This window comes from Sorex araneus, chromosome 1 (genome assembly GCF_027595985.1).
Source record: "Sorex araneus isolate mSorAra2 chromosome 1, mSorAra2.pri, whole genome shotgun sequence".
In the NCBI taxonomy this organism is placed as follows: domain Eukaryota; kingdom Metazoa; phylum Chordata; class Mammalia; order Eulipotyphla; family Soricidae; genus Sorex; species Sorex araneus.
Window position 1 is genome coordinate 326,914,749 of NC_073302.1, and position 21,374 is coordinate 326,936,122.

General features: G+C 36.3%; 1 protein-coding gene and 1 non-coding gene across 4 annotated transcripts in view; both read left to right on the forward strand.

The window, feature by feature from the left end:
- SGCZ (sarcoglycan zeta) overlaps positions 1-21,374 on the forward strand; it is a 1,018,550-nt gene that overhangs the window by 524,640 nt on the left and 472,536 nt on the right. The gene's annotated exons all lie outside the window — the stretch shown is intronic.
- On the forward strand, positions 10,209-10,356 carry LOC129400912 (small nucleolar RNA SNORA57). Its single transcript, XR_008627965.1, has one exon. It is a non-coding gene; the product is annotated as a small nucleolar RNA SNORA57 (small nucleolar RNA).

The following is a 21,374-nucleotide window of genomic DNA, read 5'->3' on the forward strand; positions in this document are numbered from 1 at the left end:
CAGTATAAAACCACTATAGATATTTTTTAAATGCAATTCTTCTTATATTATGTGCTCCATATATTATATGCTTTATAGTGGCAGTTATATTATTTATATCATAGCTTAAGGAGTGTTGTATTATTATTTCTGATTTCTTCAAATATTTTGAAAGTGTTCTTAATACTGCAGAATAAAGTGACCCTCTAAATTAATCACTGTAATTAAAAAATAAATCATTATGTCATAAAAATAAGTGATAGGAATTACTTAGCAAGATGCCCATAAATAATGAAATTTGCTTGAACTTTGCTCATTAGATATAATTTTTTATGTTGCTGTCTATTTGCCAACACTCAGTAGTTTTCTGGTTTTTATTTCATTTATATGAAAATTGAACATGTTTTATAAAACGATTTAGCATAATTTAGGAGACTGAATATCTTGATTATTTATGAGAAAATACTGATTTTACTGGTATGTTTTCATTTCTCTTTAAACAATGCATACCATACAAAAACATTGCTTCATCACAAAGCAAACATTTATTTATTAAGACATATTAATAAGAGAAGAAAGTCATATTTCTTTTCCCATGAGCCATGACTTATGTGTCTAACAACATAAATTTGGGCAATCACTATGTTATGGAAGAAGGGAACACTATTAACAATTACATTCTCAGCTTCACTCAAACCATTTAATTGAGCTGGACAAGCCAGAGGAGAACAACTATATTATTTATGTTCTCTTAAGGCAACTGAAATATGTTTATCTGTCTATAATTGTTAGTATACTAGATGATTTGAGAGAAAACTGAGTATTCTACTGCTGAAAATTACCTAGATTCTTTACTATGCAACTTGGCTTAGTTTTCCAAAAGAACTCAATTCACTTGCAGAATTAAAAAAAAATGTTTTTTAATTGCAGCTTAGATGAAATATTGCACTAAATGGATGTAAAGCATCCTTTAAAAGACATTATATTATGTAAAAATTACATTATGAAGGGATTGAGCACTCAGATTTTAATTAAGTATAAATAAAGAATTGTTTTAAAGCTTAAGACAAATTAATTTATACCTTTGTTTAAAGGAGAAGTACTTCACTCACTCATTAAGAATAACATGAATTCATTATATCTAAGACTCTGAACCACACATATTTTGTGTAAGTTACTACCAATTTAGCATAGCATTCATAATGAGCTTAGATATGTTCTGAACAAAGAGATATTAAGATATAAAAAGGTTCATCTTAAAATTAAGGTTATAAATTTGGTATACTGAATATATTACATATCTGAATAAATAGCTTATCTCAATATTAGAGCACCACAAATTTTTTCTCATTTTTTCTCATCAATTCTTGGTTTTGGGGAACACCCAATGGTGCCCAGGACTTATTCCTGGTTCTGTCCCCAGGTATCACAACAGGTGAGCTTAGAAGACCTTATGTGGTACCAGGGATCAAACCTGCTTAAGTCACATGCAAAGCAAGTACCTTACTTACAGTAGTGTCTCTCCAATCCCTTCCTCATATACTTTTATGCTTACTTGCAAGAGTTATAATAATCTGTTTCTTGTTTCCCTGTCTGAATGAAGAGTGAAACAATGAAAAAAATTAAGATTTTTAAAGTTATATTGTTTTGTTACTTAATTATCTAATTTAAATTTACCTAAATAAATTGAATAGAAGCTTCTAATAGGCCCTGATAACTTTTGATGTTGCAGGTGGTTGGAAAGAAACTTGCATTTTATATTTAACGTATGGTTTTAAAAATTGTTACATTCCCATATGTAATTTGGTAATACATATTTCATAACTCTTGCATAATAATGAAAGAACAAAGTAATTAAAATTACTGTGGTATAATAATTTGTTAATGGGCATGCAATATAAAATGATACAATTTATGAAAACTAAGATGCTACGGAAGCTTGGTCCAGGTTTGTAGGACCAGGGCTGAGATCTCCAAGCCTGCTCAGATCGGGACTGGGACTTTTCCACCCAGATCCCCCATTTTCCAGTAGCTAGGAAGTCACACCCAGAAACTGCCTTTCGGGCACCATGTAATCCCATAAACAACCAACATCCAGAGACTATAAAACCAAGCTCCCAGAAGTGTGAAGCCACAAAACATCTTACAGCCTAGATCTCCCTCTTGGAAAACCTGGCAAGGTCCCAAGAGTTTCCTGCCCACATAGGGGAGCCTGACAAGCTCTACGTGACATATTCATATGCCAAAAACAGTAACAATGATGGGTCTCATTCCCCTGTCCCTGAAAGAGCCTCTAATGCGGCTCCATTGGGAAGGATGAGTAGAGACTGCTAAAATTTCAGGGCTGGGACAAATGGAGATGTTACTGGGCCTGTACAAGCAGATCGATGATCAGTGGAATGACAGTGATACAGTGAAAATGCTATGGAATTTCAATACCCCTCTGTAAGCAATGGATGAATTATATATAGAGAAAGCTAAGAAAACATTGTACTTAATATGTACCTTGAGCCAAAGAAATTTAAATTATACACAGAAAATTTTATCAAAGTCAGCAGAAACATTGTTATCAACTATACAATGTTTTCTTGTTGAAAACACCACCTGATTATGTATTAGGATATCTAATAATACACAGGTTAGTTATTTCACACAGGTTATTTCTCTTAGTTGTATACTACATTTTGTGTTACCTTTAGTTTTTATGTTCCTCTACATGCTTTCACTCTACCTGATTTTTACCTCGTCAATTTTATCTCTACTTGATCAAGTTTGCTATTGAAACATGTTATTTAGATATTCCGGCTATTCTATTTTTCAATCCGAGACTTCTGCTTTGTTTAATGTTTTATATTTCTTTGTTGAAAGTCTTTTCATTATCTTTTTTTTTATTTTTAATTTTTATTTTATTGAATCACTGTGAAAAAAGTTACAAAGCTTCCAGGTTTAAGTCTCAGTCATATAATGATCAAACCCCCATCCCTTCATCAGTGCACGTGTTCCACCACCAAGAACCCAATATAACCCCTCCCACCTGAGTGGCTAATGATCTTTACTTTATTCTCTATACTTTGAGTACATTCAATATTTCAACAGAGAACACACTATTATTATTTAGAATATCCCCCCCAACAATCAAACCTGCTAAAAAGACATCATTTGATAATTTGTTCTCCATTGCTGAGAATGAAGAATATATGAGCTCACGCGGCCACTGTTGCGGCTGTGCGGTTTTGGATTTCTGATATTTTAGTAATTAAGTCCAGATAGATTTCTGCCAGAAGTCACTGAAAGACAAGGCTGAGAGAGAGAAAAACCTTTCCCCTCCCTTGAAGGCCTGGTGTTGTAGCTTAGTTCATAGTCTAGATGCATTTCTGTAAGAAGCCGCTGGGTGCCAAAAGTGGTTAGTAGCCCTCCAGGATCATAGTCTTTAAGGAGCAGAGGAGCCGTTTTGTGTGTGTGTGGCTGCTCCAGTTCTCAGCTGGGCAGGGGAGAGATATCTTTCTTAAATGTGGCTAATTTGTGTTTTCTTGTAGTTTATGGAGTTTCTTTATGAAAATTATTCTGAATTATTTTTAGATAGCTATAGATCTTCATTTCATCTTCATCAGTAATGGGCATTTTTTAGTACAGTTTTGGAGTGTATATTTACATGATTATTATGATTTTATGTCTTAAAGCTTTGAATGCTTTTTCTGAATACTTTATCAAAAAGATTCTTTTTCCAATTTTTGCTGATGATTTTAGCTACAAACTACCAGTCTAACTGTCATAAGATGTCATAAGACTTCTGAGTGAAGCATCTGCTGTTCACCATAGATCATCTTGCTACTGGTTGTCAACTGGCGCCTGAGTTACTGCCTGTTAGATCCGGTGCCTAACTGAATATGTAGACTTAGTGCTGGAGTGCAGAAGGATCTGCCTGACTCTGTTCACTCAGGCAGTTTGGCACTTGAGTTTGTAGTGATGAACTTGGAACAGCTCTGTTGCTTGGTGCCATAGTTACTGGCCCACAGACTAAGACAATTTGGCTGAACCCAGTGTCAGACAGCCTCTGGCTTTGAGAAGTGAGGGAATTTCTCCATAACCTGGGAAATAGGATTGCTACTTAGTTTAGGCTCTTTTAGACAGGGGTGGCCGGGTTCCTGCAACAGAGACCCTCACCCGTGGCTTGGTAGGTTTCCTGCCTTCCTCCATTTTTTGTTTTCATTTAAATAAAATATTTTAAAATTACCGGTCAAAGAGGTTAACTGTAGAGCAGAGTAAGATTTTGGTCCTTTGGATTCAGTGTCTGGGCTGGGAAATTAGATGATCTGATTCTGGACAGGTATTGTGGGAGATAGTCTGGAATACAGGTATTTGGATCCTGACCCTATCCTGAAACTAAAGTCATGGAGCCTCCCTGGCACTGATATAGATTGAAAATCTCTAGTGAAGGTATTTTTATGTAAATTTAATAGATTGAATAAATTTTTCTGGAGTAGAATGGACATTAGAAATTTCCATATCAATACTACTTTTTTAGCAACTCCATGTATATTCTTTAATTATTTTTAAATTATTAAGATGCGTTTTGTGGAATATAACATAACATAATGGGAGACTAATACCCAAAGATAGTAGGGCTAAGGGCCAGGAGAATTCCTCTATGGCTTGGAAGGTGGTCTCACTTGCTGGTGGAAACGGCAGCTGAGATAAAGAAGAGAATACCAAACAAAGGATGCTTGGAGGGCTTACTCCGGATGGGAGATGTATGCTGAAAGTAGACTATAGACTGAACATGATGGCCACTTAGTACTTGTATTGCAAACTACAACACCCAAGAAGAAAGAGAGAGTAAAAGGGACTTTGCCTGACACAGTGGCAGGGGAGGGGTGAATATTGGGAACACTGGTGGTGGAGGATGGGCACTGGTGGAGGGATGCGTACTCGATCACTGTATGACTGAAACGTAATCATCAAAGTGTGTAAGCCTGTAATTCTATCTCACAGTGTTTCATTATTTTTTTTTAAAATGATGTGGTTTGTATCCCAGCACTTAGTCTTTAAAGATTTAATGATATTGTATAGTAGTTCTTCATGACAATTATTGAGTATATGCCTGTATATACTCAATATACAATATACAATGCTGAAAAACAGCAGCTTATAAAGTGTCTAGTAAAGGTTTTGTTGTTTTGTTTTATTTTAAAGGAGTGTTATCTTGAAAATTAACAACTAGTAGCAGTTGGTTTATAGAGTACAGACATCAATGATAAGACACTGAACATTATTAAAATCATTATCAATAGTAAGTTATCAGCCTTGTGTTTTGGGTGGTGATAAGACACTCCCAGAAATGTTCAGGAATTACTCCTGGCTCTGTGCTCAGGCATACGCCTGAATGTATTTAGGAGATAATATGTGGCATTGGAGATTACCAGGAATGACAACATGAAAGTTGAACATCTTAACACCTGTGCTCTCTGGCCTTCTATGTTATTTTTTATTGTTTTTTTTAGTCCATATTATAAATAGGGTAATAAGATTGTTTTGAAAAATGACAGTACTATTAGCTATAAAATAAAGTGTACAGTAAATATATCTCTATATATACATATATCTACATATACCTGTATATTTATATTACTTCTTCTCTCTCTTTACACACACACAGATAGATACAGTTTGGGGGCAATGCCCAGTTGTTCTCAGGATTTTCTTCAGAAATGCTTTGTGATACTTGTGGTATAATTTGTAGTGCTGGGGTTCAAGCTGGGGTCAGCAGTATGTAAAACTAGCACCTTAATCTGTACTATCTCTCTAGCACCAACAAAATATATTTTCAAGGGACTTGAAATATGCAACATACTCATGGAGCAGTTTGAAATTCCAGCAGTAATTCCTATAGCTTTTTTTTTCTTTAGCTCTATTCCTTGTTTCTCAAAGGAGTAAAAAATATTACTGGGTTTCACTTATTTGTATATATGTAACATTTATTTACAATTTACAAAATCTTGATTTGAATATTGTTATATAAGGAATTATCTGAGAATATAAGTAATATTGACAAAGTATTATGGTAGTTATTCATTTTGTTAGCATGTCTATATTGAGAAAAATATAATCAAGATTAAGACCTACAATGTATATTGATAATGAAAATTCATTTTCTGAGAAGGTTCTGTTTTGCTTTGGTATGATTTGTTATTGAAATAATTCTAGTTTTGTTTCTACTATTACATTTAAATATTTATCAGTAGTGATATGACTTAGAAGTAAAATTTAGAGGGCCAGACCTATCATACATTGGGCAGTTTGTTTGCCTTGTACCCATCCTACCTCAGTTGAGTCCTAGTACTCCATTTGGTTTCCTGATCCTCCCAGGAATAACTCTGACCATAGCTTGGTGTCCAAGAACCAAATGAAATAATATAATAATAATAATTATTATTATCAAACTAAAATTTAAGGGTATGAAATTTAAGAATATAAACTTATCATACTTTATTAGTTTTCTTTTTTACGTTCCCAATCATTGTCATTTTAATCATCACCGTTGTCTTAGTTGAACACTCTGAAGTGAAGTTTTTAATAGAAAGTGACATAAAAATACTTTTTTGAAGAAATTTAATTGTCTTTGTAGTAGTCTATGATTATGCCTTACCAAAGAATTGCAAGGCCATCAGTTAAAATATGCAGTACTGAATACATAAAATCTCTAAAATTTGTTTTATTTCCCTCAATAAAAATTAAAATTGAATGATGTTATTTCCTCTAGTAATTTCATCTTTTATTAAATAAGCTACACCCTCACCGTTAAATCCAGCTTCACAAAACTAGAGATGTTTCAAGTGGTGTCACCACAGATAATAGCTTCTTTCATTTGTTGTCACTTTTTGATTTTTGCCTTTCCCAGCTATGCTCTGAGCTTATTCCTGGTTCTGTGCTCAGAGATTATTCTTTGCAGTGCTCTTGGGACAGTGTACAGTGCCAGAGACAGAACCCTGTTCAATTCTGTTCAAGGCAAGAGCCCTTCATAATATAGTTTCTCTCTGGCTCCTATAACTCATGTCTGTAATGCAAAAGCAAAGTCAGGTTGAATCCATGTTAGTTACCAGTAATGTTGTAACATTTTTTTTCTTTTTGGGTCACACCTGGTGATGCACAGGGGTTACTCCTGACTCTGCACTAAGGAATTACTCCTGACAGTGCTCAGAGTACTGTATAGGATGCTGGGAATCGAACCCGGGTCAGCCTCCTGCAAGGTAAATGCCCTACCCCCTGTGCTATTGCTCCAGCCGCAGTGTTGTAACATTTTGAAACCCATCAGACATGGTAAACTGTGTATTTCCAAAATTTTGAGACAGCGCACACACACTTAGCACTCTTGAAAGATAAGTAAGTACTTCATGTCTGAATCTGAGTGAGAGGCTGTGTGGTTTGTATAAACACAAAGGAACATATTCAGTGCAGAGGACTGCTGCTTCCCTTAGCCCTAAAATTTAGATATGTAACTCCTTTATTCATATTTAAACTAACCTCTTATTCTTCTAAATGTTCTTGCTGTTATCTTTAGCCTTTGCAGCATCACTAATGCTTTAATGCATAGATGAAGGGTCTGGACTGTGGACCAGGTTGCCTGGGTTAAATGGTCAACGTTATTACTTATAAACTGTAGAAATGTGGACAAATTATTTCATCCCTTTGAACCTTAGTTTCTCATAATTAATATGAGGGTCAAGAATAGCACTTAACTCATGAGCTATTTAAAGGGTAAGTTAGAATATACAAGATACTTAAAAAAGACTTCAAGCAGTGAGACCATCAAATTATGGCTGTTGCTACTTTTCTTTTGGAGTATGTTCCAATTCAAATACATTAATGTAATAATTACTTATTTAACAATTATAGTTATTATATCTACACATAATTACTTATTTATAATTACTTAATTACTTGAATCATCTGTTATAAACATTTTAAGATCTCTTGATATTTCATTGGTCTCAATATGATCAATACTACTCATATTGGGATTCTTAGTACATTAAAATCTATAGTATATGTAGAAATACTTTATGTGCCATTAAAAATAATTTACTTCCCCAAGATAAATAAAAAAATGCTATTTTGATAGACTAATGATGAAGCAATGGTGACAATATGCTGTGTTAAGTATTAAGAGTACAATTAAATCTAAACTATTTTATTCTGATCTGGAAAGAACTTTAAACCAGTCTATATTCTATATATTGAATAATCAAGTGTGAGCTGCAGAGAGATGTCAGCCAGTGAGGTGCTGGCCTTGCATGCATTGACATTACTCTAACACTTCATATAATCTAGAGCAGTGCCAGGAGTGGAGCTCAAGCTTTTCTTTATTCACTTCACAGTTGATGATGAGTAAAAAATAGGCAGGAATATGTCCTGAGCACTTCTAGAGTATGGTAGAAAAGCAAGCCTAGTAAATAAATATTCAAGAGCAGTGGGTACGATACAGTTATAATAGAATGCTTTAATTTTTTCAGTATATTTCAATACTCTAAAAGCCCTTATTGTACAACATGAAATAAATGTTGGACGAATTTTTAAAAGATGAATGCACATATAATTAAGAACATTGCTAAAGGCAAACATTAAATGCATCTTGGTATGAATGAACTCAGTAAAAATTTGACTTATTTTGACAAACAATTTTCACACATAAAAATGTAAATATAATACAGTTCCTCTTCTAATCTCTGCAAAACACTAAGCTGATGAAAATTCCTAATACACGAGATTTCAGGCTGAGGACTCTGGGATCTTCTCAGAGTGGAAGTGGCAAACTCGTCCCTGGATTTCTTGAATACTTGGCAGCTACACCCACATCTCACACCTAACATCATGTAAACTCATTGACCCTGTTCTACAGATCCTTGAGATTTGGGATCATATAGCCTCACAACACTTCCAAATTCCACAATACTAACATTCCAGTAGGAACACACCAAATTAGATGGGAAAGTAACATAAATCCAATTAAACTCAATAAACAAAAACAATAACAAAGACGACTCAACTAATAAAGAGTTTAATAAACCCTCAGAAAAGGAATTTATGATGGGATATAACCATTTTCACAAATTTTCTTTTAGCACAGTGGGTAGGGCATTTGCCTTGCACATGGCCGACCTGGTTTTGATTCCTCCATCCCTCTAGGAGAGCCTGGCAAGCAACCAAAAGTATCCCGCCCTCACGGTGGAGCCTGGCAATCTACCCGCGGCGTATTCGATATGCCAAAAACAGTATCAACAAGTCTCACAATGAAGATGTTACTGGTGCCTGCTTGAGCAAATTGATGAGCAACGGGACAACAGTGCTACGGTGCATCTTTTAATATTTTTTTGAGCTTCCGGGCCATACCTGGTGATGCTCAGAGGTTATTATTGGCTCTGCATGCAGAAATTATTCCTAGAGGTGCTTAGAGGACCATGTGGCATGAAAACAGATCAAACCTGGGTCTGTAGTATGCAAGGTAAATGCCCTACATGCTGTACTATCTCCCTGGCCCACAATTTTCAAAAATTTTCTTTTATTGTAGTATTTTTTTCATAATTATATTTGTAATTTAGTTGTAACAAGTAATATGAAATGAGTTATTTTGTTTCTGCTAAGAGGGCAGACATGGAAAGTGTTTGGTGGAAAGAAGGTCAATGGTGCTGGGACTGGTGTTGGAACACTGAATGCCCATAACAACTGTACTATGAGTAACTTTGTAAACTATGATGAGTAGCTAAAGAAAGAGACCATTAATATATTTTTAAATGTGAACATAGTTACAGCTTCTGAAATATCACCATAAATCTGTATTTATTGCTTAACAAGGGACATGGGGACATGAGAATCTCCATATCAGATTAATTATTTGCTATTTCCATTTCTCTGCTGACTTAAAAAAAGTGCAATGTTAATTAGAATGTCTGATGTTGGCACTTTCACGTCATCACTCATATAAGTTCTTCCAGATCTTTGCCATTCCTTAGCAGAATAGTGCCTTCTCCCACGACTCCTGTCCAGGATTATATAAGAATTTACTGCACTTAGACAAAGGATATTTTTATAAGACATGTAGAGGAAAAAATAGTAGAAACTTAGATCTCAAAATAAGTTATTAAACTCAAAGTAGAATATAAAATGAATTCCTGCTTATAAATCTGAGTAGAATTTCAGGTTTGAAATTTTATCAAGAAAGGTAACACCCGTACCCTCCTTTTCTTGGCGGGTATCGGGCGTGCGGTCCGATGCCCGTAATGTTTGGAGGCAGAGGGCAAGGGCGCCTCGCCCCTCGGCGTCATGTCTTCGGTGCCGGCAGCTTGCCATCCGCCGGTTCTATCCTCAAGCGCCGGGATACGCTACTGCAGCAGGGCGGACGGGACGGGCTCGGCGGGCACCTCCTCCTCGGGTCCCCTAAACACTCTCCTCTTACCATTAAAAAGAAAAAGAAAAAAAAAGAAAGGTAACACCCAAAATGCATCATGTATCCCTTTTTATATCTCAGATAATGAAACAACTTGAGGTCTTATCTCTTCAGCAACCAACCCAAATAGAAAAGAATGTGATTAAAGAGAAAACAATATAATATTAAGAACAGGGTACATTTCTGCCTCTGAGCATGCATTGAATTTATTTGAAATGGAATCCAGCCTGTTCACTGGAACACAGTTAAGATTTTACTTGAAGAAGTATATGTCAGTGCTATTTTTCAGATATTCTTTTGAGAGTTGAGCTCTTCTATGTTGAAGAAATATTTAGTTTAATAATTATATGTTTATTCTTATCATCATCTGTTATTTTTCAATTGTGAGAACTTCCTTAATGACACACCATGTTTTATACATTCTGTAATGACATACAGGACGTTTAGCATAAGAAAATCAGCAAATGATGAATAATCATCATTAAAAAGGTGATTTTATAAAAATAGTCTTTATTGTTCTGTATATTTTTACTTCTATTGCATATTGATTTAATTTAATTTTACTTCTATTGCATATTGATTTATTTAATACAGGGTAAGAAAGGGAGAGTTATAAAATACTGCTTGTGTTCATTGGCACATCGATGGTGATCATGGTGTGGTAATATACTCCTAAAGTATACAAACATCTACACTCACATAAATCAATTGTGCCTGTTTTTTAAAAAGTCTTTTTTAAGTTGGACCAGAGATATATTATTCTGGAGAAATCACGTATCTTGCATACAACTGCCCTGAGTTTGATCTGTGGCTCCTCTGACTGGACACCATCAGTAGAGATCCCAGTAGTTCAGATCCGGGACTAAGCCCTGAGCATAGCCAGCATCAAGGTGTGGCCTAGCTCCCTGCCTCCTCTGAAAATAAAGTAGAATAGGGGTACTCTTTTCATATATTCTTTAAAATATAAGTATATTTATATACATATATATATTTCTCTTGAATTTATGTGGTCTAGTGTAAAGAGCTTTCATCACAACATAAAGACAAAGTAGTATGGTGAGCATTGAACATTATTTCCCATATGGTTCATGTATTGTTCATAATGTGAACATTATTTTGCATATGGTTCTTATACTGCACTGCCTCTTCAGACTGTTATTTGAAAAGTATGTTTCATGCTGAATTTACCAATCCACATCTCTTGGTAACAAAAAAAAAATTCTTTCTTCCTTTTTCTTTCTTTCTTTCTTTCTTTCTTTCTTTCTTTCTTTCTTTCTTTCTTTCTTTCTTTCTTTCTTTCTTTCTTTCTTTCTTTCTTTCTTTCTTTCTTTCTTTCTTTCTTTCTTTCTCTCTTTCTTTCTTATTTCTTTCTAAATAGGCTATTCATGTGGCAAGAGGGATTGCATAATGTGAGCTTGAGAACTGGTATATTCTCAAATCTTGTGGATTGAAGTCACCAGGTAGTCTTGTGATTAAGGCACTTGCCTTGCATTCAGTCAACCCTGTTTTGATCACCAGAAGCTTATATGGTTTCTCAAGTACCCCAAGATTGATCTCTGAGCAGAGCCAGTAGCAATCCAAGAACATTGCCAGGTGTTACTCAAAAACAATAACAAGAACAAGAACAATCATAACAACAAAATATTTATTATTCTTAGCTCTTGTTCCGATCAGTAGTTTCAAAATAACTAGTGAAACCTTTATTATTTCCATTTAATACTTACTTTCTAGCAATCTGAGTATTGAACATAATAGGTTTGTATCTGTTTACTCTATTTAGCATATATATATATAAGAAGATATATATATATATATATCTTCTTGGGGAGCCTGGGAAGTTACTGAGAGTACCCTGCCCGCACAGGCAGAGCCTGTCAAGCTACCCATGACATATTCAATATGCCAAAAACAGTAACAGTGGGTCTCATTCCCCTGACCCTGAAAGAGCCTCCAATTGTTGGGAAAGACAAGTAAAGGGATGCTGCTAAAATCTTAGGACTGGGAGGAATAGAGACGTTACTGGTGTCAGCTCGAGTAAATCAATGAACAAGGGGATGACTGTGACAGTGACAGTGACAGATAGTCTCAGGCAGGAGCAATATTACAGTTAGTCACTCACCTTGTATGCCAGCAACCTGTGTTTGATCTCCAGCATCCCATATAGTAGCCCTGAGCCTGGGAGGTGTGATCCCTGTGCTAACCGTCAAAAGTAAGCCTTGAGCATCATCAAGTGTGGCTCCCAAATCAAACAAAACTAACCAACCAAACAAAACCCCACTTTTGGTCTCATGTGGAAACTAAAACAGGCTTTTTTTGTATTTGTTTGGTTGTTGGTTTTTGGTCCACACATGACTGTGCTCAGGGCTTACTACTGACTGCTCAGGGATCACTCCTAGGGGTACTCAGGAGACCATCTACATTGCTGGAGATCGTGCCTGAGTCGGCTAGCGCAAGTAAGTAGTACCCACTCTACTACTCTCCAGCCCTGGCCTTGTTTCTCAGCAAGACAAAAAACTTCCTACTCCCACCCATTAAAAATTCTGTTGATACATACAAATTGATGCCACTTGTTATTTTTATAGACAAAATAAAATATACTTAATTCCCTCTTGCAGTGTCTCTAGAAAATAACTGTGCTCACTGTTTCAACATGTTCCAACACTGAAATTTATGGTTCTGGGGTTATATAAGTTAAAAACAAGCAATTTATTGTATCTACTTGTGTTGATAGTATATAATTGATTTACTATTTTATCCTTGCTATTACTAATTTCAACTTACTGTTTGTTAAGTAGACAAAAGATTAAGTTCAAAGAGCACTAATAATTTTATGATTTGCTGTAGCAGGTCACCAATTACAATATTAAAATGAGTGATATTAATTTATTTTCATTACAGCTTTGTAAAGACCTTACTCGTGAATTCTGCCATCTCAAAGTCCTCAGTTATGAGAAACTGATGAAACCAACAATGTGAAAATTACCAGCAACAGTGAAAGCATTTAATAGTTCACTTGCTGCCAGCCTTTTTTCTACTCTCTATGTAAATGTGTCAGTATTGGGCTTCTTCATGGGATTTGGCATCAGGAGTATTTGTTAGGATACTTGAAATGCAGGTGGATGGTTGGCAGAAATATCAAATGCCATGTGGTCACTGTAGACATACAGGGATAATGTTTAAAAGCTGAAAGGGAGCAAATGTTTACTACTTTGCTAAGATCAGTTACCATTTTATACTCAGGCCCCAAGGCCTGATGCAGCAAGTGTTGCACGGTGTGGAGAAGTGGCTCATGTCATTCCTTATCAAAGTCCTTTTTTTAGAATTAATGTATTTTCGAGCTAAAATTTAGTACAAAATAGTGAAAAGCAATAGTTTTGGCACATTTTTTTAATAATTACTAAAGTTCAAAATTAACAGAGTATCTTTGTCAAATGTTAATGGGATAACTGCTAACACTTGTACTTACATGATAAAATAATGAAAAAAAGTTAGGATCAGAGGGATAGTGCAGCAGGTGAGATGCTTTGTCTTACAACCCAGGTTCAATCCCTGGTCACTGCCTATGGTTTCCTTAGCAACTTTAGAAGTGGGAGTGATTCCATTGGACAAAGCCAAAATTAAGTCCTGAGTACCATTGGGTGTGTTCACTGTCTGTAGCACTGTATCACTGTCATCCCATTGCTCATTGATTTGTTCGAGCGGGCACCAATAACGTCTCCATTGTGACACTTGTTGTTACTGTTTTTGGAATATCAAATACACCATGGGTAGCTTGCCAGGCTCTGGCGTGCGGGTGAGATACTCTCAGTAGCTTGCTGGGCTCTCCAAGAAGGGCAGAGAAATGTCCTACCCTCTGTGCTATTGCTCCAGCCCCAAGTGTGCTCAAACAGCCAAAAATATTTTTTAAGTAAATTTAGTATAAGAAATAATGCAAAATATTCCAGGGTTAATTGTATTTAAGTTTATGATAATTGGATATTAATTTTGAATGTCTGAGTAAAGATCTTTTGAATAAAACTGTAAAGAAAACATTGCTTTACCAAAAATATTAGTTTAAATAATTTAAAGTTTATGGTAAACTTATATGGCAAAGAAAATGTGGCAAGAGCCTCAGATGCCTGTCTTTATTCCCCTTATAAAAATGTATGTGGTATTAACAAATAACTTGAACATAATCATATAGTCACAGAGTTGTGATACCTAATTAAGCAAATTGTTCACAGAGGCAACACCCCTAACCACAATTTATCCTAGTTAACTCTCTGCCTCACAGGAAGCCATTAGTAAGTGAATTTGTTGATTTTCTGAAGATAAAAAATAAAGCATAAAATCTCAACCAATTGTTCTTCCCCATTAAGCTTCAGTATCAATTATTATCATGCCTAATTAATTTGAGAAAAGAGAGAATGACAAAAAATACTAGTTTCTAATGAGTCTAAGAAATTCCCTAGTTTCTGTTTATGTGGTAATTATATTTTAACATTCACATTCTTTATTTTTAGCAACAGTATCCTCATAGTATTTTTCATTCAAAACTAATAATAACAGGGATAATTAATGAAGTAGACTGATTTTTTTTTGCATTTTTACCTTTCTTCCCTGTCATTATAAGGGTATTTTAACCGACAATATTTCAGAAAGATTTCAGAGACTTACTAGTAATTCTCAGGTAGTAGCAGAAGCTACCTTTTCAAAGCAATACATTTCTGGTTCTGGGCCAGAGAGATAGTACAATGGTAGAGCCCTTGACTTACATGTGGGCAACCCCTATTAGATCTTAGCATCCTAGATAGTCTCCAGAGCCTGGCCAGGATTAATCCCTGAGCACAGAACCAGCATAAGCCCTAAGCACTTCTGCTTTCCTCCCCTCATCCTCCCCCAAAAGTATTAAAAAAATAGAAAGTAAAGTTCTGGTCCAGTTTAGTGTTAAAGCTTGCCTTATTGCATTGGAAGCTATTTTCTAGTCCTTGTGCCTGCCACCTGAGTCTGGAAAAGCGCCATCATAGAGCAGAGAGCCAGGTGCTTCTACTTTTCTTATCACCTTCTGATGCAGTTCCTAGTTGAGCATCTGTCATCACTGTCAGTGCTCCAGTGATTTGAGAAAAATTTAAAAAAATCAAAATTCATGTTTACTAACTTGAGTTTTATTTTAAATAAAAGTCCATTTTTACTCTGAGGAGATTTATAAATTAGATTTATTGAATCTTTTTTTTTCTCATCCCTGCATTCTACAATATCTATCTAAATATAGATGCTTCCATTAAACTGTTATTCCATAGGCTTGGTCTAAAATACGAGGCTGGAGACAACTGGACTTTATCAAACCTATCTCTGGGTATATAGTTGCAAACAAAATACACCTTTGAATGAATGAAAATATAAACGAATGTCTTTTGGATAAAGTGTAGCGCTATAGCATTGTCGCCCCATTGTTCATAATTTGCTTGTGCAGGCACCAGTAACAACTCCATTGTGAGACTTGTTACTGTTCTTGGCATATCAAATATGCCATATGTAGCTTGCCAGGCTCTGCCATGCGTGTGGGATACTCTCAGTAGATTGTTGGCTCTCCAAGAGGGAGGGAGGCATTGAACCCGGGTCCGACAAGTCCAAGGCAAATGCCCTACCTTCTGTGTTATCACTTCAGTCCTTGGATAAAGTGAATAATTATATCTCATAATTATCATATATTTTTATTTTTCACTGTTTTTCAAAGACCAGATTTTAGATAAAACATTCATATTTATGTTTTCATAAATGATAACATTTTATTTTAATTTTCTCAGCGTTCAGTAATTCTGAATTTCTCTTTCTCATTATTTTTTATAGATAAATTATATATACTGAGAAAACAGTTTGGAGAAAGCAGGATAATTGCATGAAATACTTTACGGGACATCTCAATTTAGTTTAATTAAGACAATGTTTCTTTAATGCAGACTAAATGAAATTTGTTCTGAATATCTAAATTTGCCTACAATTTCAATTCATTTATAGTTAATCAACAGATATTATTTGCAGACCTACCACATTGAAATTTTAAATTTTAAAATTAAAGGAGAATCAGTGTGTGTTGTGTACATGTTGGTAGAATATACAATTTTAGTTTGGACACCTAAAATATTCATCTACAAAAGTGCTATATTATGATTCCAAGACAAGCAACAGTAATTTTTGAGCCAACATAATTTAGGAGAGAAATCAGAATTTTTTTAAAATCTGTGTATCAGAAAAGTGTATCTATGTCAGCATATTCAACAGTAATTTTGTAGGTGACATTTTTAAGTAAGCAAACATTTAAATCAAAATTTTATCAAAAGTTTTGTGCATTTCTAGTATGTGTTAAGAATTAAGCGAAGTAAAAAAGTTACTAAACTGTCCCTAACATTAACAAATCCTGAATCATAACCAATAGGACTGAAAAATTAGATAGCTAAGAGGGTTGGGAGGAACCCTGGGGCCGTGAGAAGGGATCCAGACACAGTGGCGGGGGAACCGGTGTAGTAGTATTGCAAAGACAAAACAATTTCAGTGTTAATGTAAACTATAACAAAATAATTTTTAAAGGAAATATTAATTAAATTGTTTATTTATTATATCATAAATCAGCAAAAATTGGAAAGAAGGGACAGAATACTGATAGGAGGGCACTTGCCTTGCATATGACCAACCTGTGTTCAATCCCTACCATTACATGTGGTCTCCTGAGCCCCAACAGGAGTGATCTGAGTGCATAGTTCACAGTAAGCCATGACCAGTAGTAATATCTCTATAAATGTACAATAGAATACATACATTAATATGCTTACATTTATATACATGTCACTTAATATATATGACATCTTACATGAGTGAGACATGTGAATGAACTTCTATATGTATAGTCTCATGTAAAACTCTATAGTAGACAATAGTTTATATATGCATTATTTTATATGCTAATATAAAATGATACATAATGTGACTCATTATGTTACACATAGTGTGTATATATAAAACCATATATATATAAAAATCTACATGTATATATATGCGCTCCACACCAGGCTGCTTTCACTCAGGGCACACTACAGGGGGGCTGGTGAGAACCCTCCCTGCCCCAAGGGACCAGGGACCCAGTCCTGGCCTCTGACCTCCACTACCAAACCACCCCTATGCTCCAGGCCACTTTGCGGACCATGAGGAAAGACTCTTCCTACCCATTTTCCATAATTACCACACCATATTTGATAGAGTCCAGACAGTAGGCAACAAATCATAGAGAAATACACACACATACACACACACACACACATCTCTTGAAGATCCTGGCAAGCTATCAAGAGTATCCTGCCTGCATGGCCGCACGGGCAGATCCTGGTGTATTCAATATGCCAAAAACAGTAATGATAGGTCTTATTATTCCCCTGACCCTGAAAGAGCCTCCAACCATTGGGAAATATGAATTAGGAGATGCTGCTAAAATCTCAGGGCTGGGAGGAGTAGAGACATCACTGGTACCTGCTCAAGTAAATTGACGAGCAATAGGATGATAGTGATACAGTGATACAGTATACATATATATATACATATATATATATATGTCTATTGTTTTGGGAGCCACTCCAGTGGTGCTCACAGCTTGTTCTATGTTCAGAAATTACTCCTGACAGTGCTCAGGATTATTTAGGACACCAGGGATCAAGCCAGGGTTCACTAGATGCAATGCAGATGCCTTATCCAGTACACTATTTCTCTGGTGTTTGTATGTATGTATCTTTATAGATGCTTGCCTTGCACATCATATGGTTTGATAGCTAGCATTGCATATGGTCCTCTGAGTACTGCCAAGAGTAAATCCTTATCAGAACCAGAAATAGTCAGTGAGCATCACTGGCTGTGGCCTGACAAAACAGTCCTAATAAAAAATCAATTAAAAAATTAATGTATGAATGGAGATGTTACCGGTGCCCGCTAGAGCAAATTGAAGATCAATGGGATGACAATTGATACAAGTGATATTTAATTTATAATAATATATTCACATATGATTTCATGGATAATATATTATTTATCACACTATATAAATAAGGATCACTACAAATAATATAGAATATATATTGTAGGACATATTGCTACATATCTAATACACTTTTCAAGGAAAGATAGCAAGATAAAAATAGGTAGATTTTAAGGATTTGCCACATCCTGTGACACATCATTGATCCACAACATTGGTTTATATCATGTGACTGGCTGGCATGTCTGGAATTGTGGTTCAGCCTCACATGATGGAAACTTCAATGAGTTAAGGTGTCACAGTTTGAAGTCTGAATTCTGCAAGACAACTGACTTATGGCCTCCAGTCTTGATGTAAAGCATATTCTTTCGTGGCTAGCACCCTATCTGTTGTGCTATCTGTCCAGCCCTAATCTGCCACTTTATAAAGGACAATCTGTTTTGTTGGTTGGAGGGGCAGGGGACAGATACACCCAGGATGCTAAGAGCTTGCACCTGGATCCCCTTCTAATCTAATTTTTTATTTTCAATTTTTAATTTTTTTTATTTTATATGTATATTTTTGATTGAATCACTGTGAGATAGACCATTACACAGCTGTTTGTGTTTAGGGTTCAGTCATACAGTGTTCCAACACCCACCCCTTCCCCAGAGTACACTTCCTACTACCAGTGTTCCCAACACCCCCTGCCTACCTCTATGGCAGGCGCTTTTCTTTTCTTTCTCTCTCCGTCCCTCTCTCCCATTCTCTTACTCTCCCCCTTCTCTCTCTCCCTTACTCTCTCTCTCTCCTCCTCCTCCTCCTCCTCCCTCTCTCTTCATCCTTCATCCTTCTCCCCACCTGACCCCTACTGCCTTTTTCAGTATCTCAACAGAGATACTGAAAGGTTATCAAAAGTATCCCTTTACCTACTATTAGCACTCTGTTCTTGTCCAAATGATCATTTCCAGCTATTACTGTCAAACTGTTTCTTTCTTTATCTTACCTACCCTCCACCCACACACACTGTAGTTGATTCTGAACATTGACCAGTCCTCCATGTCCCTGTTTTCCCTGGCTGTGGATATTAGTCTTCTAATATAGATATGATATAGATATATCACATTAGAAGTGTTATACTCTATAATAGAAGACAAATATATAGAAGATGTAAATATATATTTATATATATTAAATTATATATATATAATTTTGCATCCTTGGGCTCCGGGCTCAACTAGACCCGGAATCAAGATCCTCTGCCTCCTACAATCTCTGACGCTCTAGGGATAAAACCCAAGCGACCCACAGTAATGGAGCCAGATAAATACCTCACCGGTCGACTTCCAGTACCTCCACTACTCAGCCACCGCCACACTCCAGGCCGCTTTCCGGGCCACATGAAAATACCCATTTTCCATAATTCCCACACAGTATTTGAAGGGGTTCAAATATGGTGTGAATCATGGGATCACCTGTAAGGGCGATTGGAGGCCACCCTAAAAGCTTCCATCCCTCTTGGAGAGCCTGACAAGTTACCGAGAGAACCCAACCCGCATGGCAGAGCATGGCAAGCTGCCTGTGGCATATTTGATATGCCAAAGACAGTAACAATAAAGGGCCTCATTCACCTGACACCAAAAGAGCCCCCAATACAGCAGTGTTAAGAAGGATGAACAAGGAGAGGCTGATAAAATCTCAGGTACGAAATAGACTGCCAAAACAAAGAAAGAATAAAATGACTGTACATTCAACGCATGTATACTGGCATCAGAAGCATCCATCGAGGACCTGATGGTGCAAACACAGAAGATCAAGTATGACATCATTGGTCTGACCGAAACGAGAAGGCATCGACCACATCACACCATTTTCGACACTAGAGAAGAAGTCTTCCTCACAACATGTCACAACAGAGGTGTCGGTGGCATCGGTGTCCTTTTCAACTCAAACTTGGCCATGAGCATTGATTCATTCAAATGCCTAACACTTGAATCAGATGATTATGCTTGAGTAGATGTGGCTCACTGCCAGCAGTTTCTATCTTCATCGTCTATGCACCAACATCCAACTATGATGAAGAAGAAATTGAGAAGTTCTACATGGAGCTGGAGAAGTTCTATATGAAGACCATACCTTCTGTATGATCATTGTCAGTGATTTCAATGCCAAGATACGATCAAGAATGTCACCCTAAGAACTCCACATTGGGATCCATGGCCTAGAATGGAACGAACAGGGTGAGAGACTGTCTGATTTCATCATGTTGACCAGGACCATCCATGGTAACTCACAGTTCCAGAAGGCTGAATCTAAACATTAGATATGGGAGTCTCCCAGTGACAGTTCCACAATGAAATTGACCACATCATATTCAATCGAAGATTTTGCCTGACCGATGTTGCTGTTGTCCCAAAATTCCAAACAGGATCAGATCACCATCTCCTTCGTGCAAAATTCTACTTCAAAGAGCGGGGATAAAAGACTGCACAGTTAAGTTTAAGAGGAAAACTCCCAGAATGACCACCAACTGGGATCTCTTTGGCACTATTGTGGCAACGTGGGAAGATGCCATCGTTGACAACATCGACGAGGAAGATGATCGACTGGTTCAGCACCTCTATGACTGCGTGAAGAATGCTGAGAGTGAGAAAGCCACAAACAGACGCCTGCCTTTGGAAACTCTCAAGCTCTTTTGTCAATGTAGTTTGGCACAAGCCTCAGGCAACCGCAAACTAATGTCTGAGCTCGAAAAGATGTGCAGAGAAGCCATAAATGAAGACCTCAAAGAGAGAAGAGCAGCAGTGTTGGCCAATGTGGCAGAAGCCGGGAGAAGTATTTGCAACACTCCCCTTTCTTTTTCCAACTACAAAACCAAAATGACTTCCCTCCAAAGTCCTGACAGATCTATCACATCTTCCAGAAGGGCAATGGAGAGGATTATTCACAACTTCTACTTGGATCTCTTTGACAGCC